The sequence below is a fragment of the Zingiber officinale genome, chromosome 10B (assembly GCF_018446385.1).
Source record: "Zingiber officinale cultivar Zhangliang chromosome 10B, Zo_v1.1, whole genome shotgun sequence".
NCBI lineage: Eukaryota > Viridiplantae > Streptophyta > Magnoliopsida > Zingiberales > Zingiberaceae > Zingiber > Zingiber officinale.
This window is the reverse complement of record NC_056005.1, coordinates 71,160,564-71,165,825: the sequence shown is the minus strand read 5'-3', so window position 1 is coordinate 71,165,825 and position 5,262 is coordinate 71,160,564. Positions and strand designations below refer to the sequence as shown.

General features: G+C 32.2%; 1 non-coding gene across 1 annotated transcript; it reads right to left on the bottom strand.

Annotated features, from left to right (window-relative positions):
- Positions 1–4,442: 4,442 nt before the first annotated feature.
- On the bottom strand, positions 4,443–4,549 carry LOC122030687. Its single transcript, XR_006125548.1, has one exon. It is a non-coding gene; the product is annotated as a small nucleolar RNA R71 (small nucleolar RNA).
- Between the last annotated feature and the right edge of the window lie 713 nt (positions 4,550–5,262).

The window sequence follows — 5,262 nt, the reverse complement described above, 5'->3', positions numbered from 1 at the left end:
TTCATTAAGAATTAATTAAATGTATTAAGTTAAGTTAATGATTAATTTAATTAAGTTAAAGTTATTAATTATTGATTTAATATTGGTTAAAGTTAAATTAATTTATTTATTGATTATAGTCATTAAAAATTATGTCTATTAAGGTAAAATAGTTACTGATTAGGGTTAATTAATTTAGTTTTATTTTAAAGTTGTTTTAGTTTGATTAAAGTACACTTGAGTTAATTTAAGTTTAAGTTTAGTTTGAATTAAGTTTATATTAATTTAGTTTTAGTTTTATTAAGTTAAATTTTGATTAATTTAAAGTTGTAATTAATTTTAGATTTTAAGTAAAGTTTTTACACTTTATTAAATTTGGTTTTCATAATTAGGTTTAATATTTGACTTAACGTTTAAAAATAATTTTAATTAAGTAAACATTTTTTAATTAGGTTTTAAAATAATTTAAAATAATTTTAATTAACTATTTAAAATAGTTTTTTTATTAAGTTTTAAAATAATTTTGATTAAGTTTTAAAATAATGTTGATTAAGTTTTAAAATAGTTTTTTTTATTAAGGTTTTTAAAAAAATAATTAAGTTTTAAAATAATGTTGATTAAGTTTTAAAATGGTTTTAATTAACTATTTAAATTATTTAATTATTGAATTATTGAAAAAGGTTATTGAACCCATGTTAGATTCAAACTTAGCTTTGGGTTAATCAAGCAAGCTTCCTAAAGATAAATTTTTAGTTCAGTGGCGAGACATATGACCTTCTTGTGTATCAACGGTGAACCACTTGCTGAAGACTTTCCAAACTGTTCCTACTAAAAAAACTTAATACTAAATTTTGGTCTAACTAGCCCATGTTTGACTGAGTAGCTTCGGTCAGATCCACTAAGTCTAGTGCACTAGGTAGAATACACAAGATTCAGCCTAGACATGCCTTCAACAAAGTTTCCTTGACGTACTTTCATCACAATCCATTCCGATGCTATGTTGTTAGGGTTTGGTAAACCTTTTATAACTAACCGTTCTAACAACATAAAGATAAAATCCATGATATGGAATTTAACAGATAAGTATGCATGATCATGGCAAGTCAAACAATTCAAATAATTCAAACAAGTCATGCATGATACAAATTATTTGTGTTGTTGATGTTGTTGTTATTGTATTATTAATGATTATTGTTGTTGTTGTTTTAATATTATTATTTTATTGTTATTGTTAATATTATTGTTGTTGTTTTAATATTATTGTTTTATTGTTATTGTTATTATTATTATTTGTTGTTGTTTTAATAATATTATTATTATTATTATTTATTAGTTTCATAATTAAAGGATACATGATTATAATTAGATTTGTGAAAGTTCTGTTGTAGATTTGGTTTTGATTTATAACTTAAATCTAGATTTTGTGAGTTGATAAAATTATTAATAATGTTGTCTAATTTATCAATTTTATTTTTCAAAGCATTATTTTATTTTTCTAATTTTCTAAAATTTGATTTTGTATTTAATTTATAGTTTTGTTTCTTATTTTTATTTTCTAAATTTTTAGTTAAGTTCTGTTTAGTTAATTTTAGATAATTATTATTTTGATTTAAATTCAAATTATCTTGAATAAATAAGTTTTGATTAACTAGATCTAGGTCTTGATTATTGTTTGAGTTGAATTGATCGATTTTAGTTACATTCAAATTAATTAAGTTTTTATTACTTAAATTAGTTTTGTTAAGTAATGTAGGATTTTCATGCTTTTTAAAATTCATAGTACAATTCAAACAAGAAGAATCTAAAGCATGAAAATTTTCAAATAATTTAAATTTATTTACCATAATTGCTCCCCCTAATTCCTTGGGTCTTCTCTCCGGACATTGAGATTTGTAGTGTCCCATCTTTTTGCACTTGAAACATTCGATGTGATCCTTCGTTTTTTGAACTCTAGGCATTGGTTCCTCCTTTGCCTCTAGTTGTGCAGATCGATTCATTGGTAATTTATTTTTATAGTGTCCTTTTCACTGCAATTAAAACATGTTATATGAACCTTAAATTTAGAATTGATAATTTTACCTTCTGAATCCTTATTAGGATTCTTCCCCTTGGCCATTTGTTCTAGCTTGAGTTCAGATCCATCAACCTCCTCCTCAGCCACTAGAGCGATGAAGTTGATTTGGTCTTGTTCTTCTAGATCTGGCTCCGAGGATAGCTCTTCGGATTCGGACTCGGATTCGAACTCACTTTTGTCTTGATCTTCTAGCCTCGACGGAGTCTCATGAAGCTCGATCAATTTGGTCCACATCTCGAATGCGTTCTTGTAATCTTCTAATTGACACAAAACTTTATTAGGCAAAATACTAATCAAAATATCTATTACCTTTCTGTTTGCTTCTGAGTTTTGAGAAGGTTGTCTCAGTGCAATCCAGTTGTCAAAATTGTTGCTTCCAACGAAGCATTCCATCATTTGCCTCCAAGAATTGAAGTAGACTTGATTGTACGATGGAGGGGCATAGATACTTCGCCTTCTTGATATGACATCGACATTCTTGCAAACAAAGAATTAAATAAAAATATTTCCAAGACTTTCTTCTTGGAATTAGTAGTGCTTGAATAATAAAAAAAATATTCTAAGAGAAAAGAAAAGATTTTAAACAAATGCTTTGAAAAATGGTTAAGTTATTTCAGAGCTTACGAGGCTCTGATACCAATTGATAGATCGATTAAGTGCAATAGAGGGGGGGGGGGGGGGAATATCACGTATTTAAAAATTTTCTTTTCCTTTGAAATCAAAGTCGTGCACAGCGAAAAGTAAAAGAGTAGACAAGTTCGGTCCGTATGCAGAGAAAAGCTTTGAGATGATCAGAAGTGTTGTTCCAGCCACAGACTTCGAGCCTTCTTTTATAGGTGTAATAGACGTTCGATCGACCAATCCCACTATTCGGTCGACTGAACCCACTCCCTTCCTTTCCGGCTGGAGTCTGACGCTGGCTCAATCTTTTGCATTTACTGATCATAAAGGGTTCGATCGACCGATCCCATTTTTCAGTCGACCGAACAGTGACCTTCCCTGTTTGTCGAGATCTTGAATTAATGCACCATTAATGTCTTCATTGTTTGGTTGACCGAACCTCTTTTTTAGTCGACCAAACCCTTGGTGAAATGAAGGTTTCTGAGTGTTGGTCGCGTGGCCACTGACAAAGCCTGATTCTGAGTTCTGAGTCAAAAGTTATGACCATTTGAACTTCAAGGGGTCATATAATTCTACAACACAAAGTTAGTTCAATATAACAATAATATTCCTACAAAATAAAGTTAGCACAGTTATAATACATGAGTAGTAATATGCATAAGTAATATTAGACAGTAGAACTGTCTTGATCTCAACTTGGAAACCTTCTCGGTTTCTTCAGTTGGATTAGCGACCTTAGGTTGTTCCTTTCAGGAACACGACTTCACTATTGCTCCTCCAGTTGTATACCTCAACTTACCTGCCAAACATGGTCCTCCAGACATGTTTGGACTTTGCCTACTTAGTCTCTGATCGAATGATCTACTAAGACTTTTCCTGCAATACTATATTAGCCAACAACAATAATAATGCAGAATATAATGGTAAACCTAAACCTTGGTTTACCGAGATCCATTGGTCCGGTCAACCGCACGTAGTCGACCGGAAACCATCCGACCAACCTTGCTTGGAGTTCACTCCTCCAAGACTTCTTGTTACCTAAGGTTACCACCCCTAGGATTTTCTCCACCTAGCTTTACTCACCAAGACTCAGTATTCGGCTACCTAGGGATCCTGACCTATCCACCTGGCTTCCATGATATACCGAGATTTCCCTTGCCTCAGTATTTGGCTACCCAGAGATCAGGTCCTCCAAACCTATCCACCTGACTTCCACGATATACCGAGATTTCCCTTGCCTAGCCTACAACTAGGGCTTCCCTTGCTTAGCCTACAACTAGGACTTCCCTAGATCAAGCTCTATACTTAAACATACTTAAACATATTTGTCTGACATTAAAACCTTGGAGGTCGATTGCACCAACAAAGACATCTAGAAGAATAAGAACACTCAAATATGGCAAACAAACCACTAAAAGATTATGTAGGACCGTATGCAAGAGGACTTCGTTCTAGCATCACAAGGCCATCTGTTGAAGCCAATAATTTTGAAATCAAGCCTGCGATAATCACTATGGTACAATAGAATTAGTTTGGAGGTAGATCACACGAAGATCTTAATCAACTTCTTGAACTTTTATATGAAATATGTGGTACAATGAAAATGAATGGTGTTCCAGCAGAAGCAGTACGATTATTATTATTTGGATTTTCTTTGAGAGACAAAGCCAAACAGTGGCTAAATTCTTTGCCTGCAAATAGTATATCCACTTGGGAACAATGTGAGTAATAATTTTTGGACAAATTCTATCCTCCAAGCAAAACTTTTCATATGAGAAATTTGATAGCAAGTTTCAGACAGTTAGACTCTGAATCATTATTTGAAACATGAGATAGATACAACAATATGCTCAGACAATGCCCACATCATGGACTGGAAAAATGGCTAGTTCTACCATGTTTTATAACGACATCAACTATCCTACAAAAGTGTCTCTAGATTCTACAGCCAAAGGGGCACTTATGAACAAAAGCCTAGATGAAGCCGAGAACATTATTGAAAGTGTAGCACAAAATCATCATCAATGGGCAACAAAAAGAAGTGGAGACTATTCATATACAAACCCAATTAAAGCATCAAGAAAATTTGATGTAGATGCAATTACTTTGATGTTTTCAAAACTGGATACTCTTACTAAAAGGCTGGAAAATATGGGAACAAATTCAAGCATGATCAATGCCATAGTGTGTGTTTATGAAACATGTGAAAGCATAAATCATGCTCAAGACGTTCTCATTGGGAGCCATCTCTGCACAAATTAATCAACTTGAGCAGTGTAATGTTCGTTGGGGTTGAAAGGTTGTAAATATAGTCCTACATTGAAAACATAGGAAAGATCATGTGTTTATAAGAGAAAGATATCTCCATTGACATGAGACCTTTTGGGTAGAGCCCAAGAGCAAAACCATGAGGGCTTAGGCTCAAAATGGACAATATCATGCAATTGTGGAGATATCTAAATTATTTTCGATCCTACAATGCTATCATGAGTTACAATTAGAGATAGAACAATCCATACTTCAACACATACAACCCTAGTTAGAAGAATCATCCAAACTTCTCTTATCGTAATAATCAAGAACAAGGA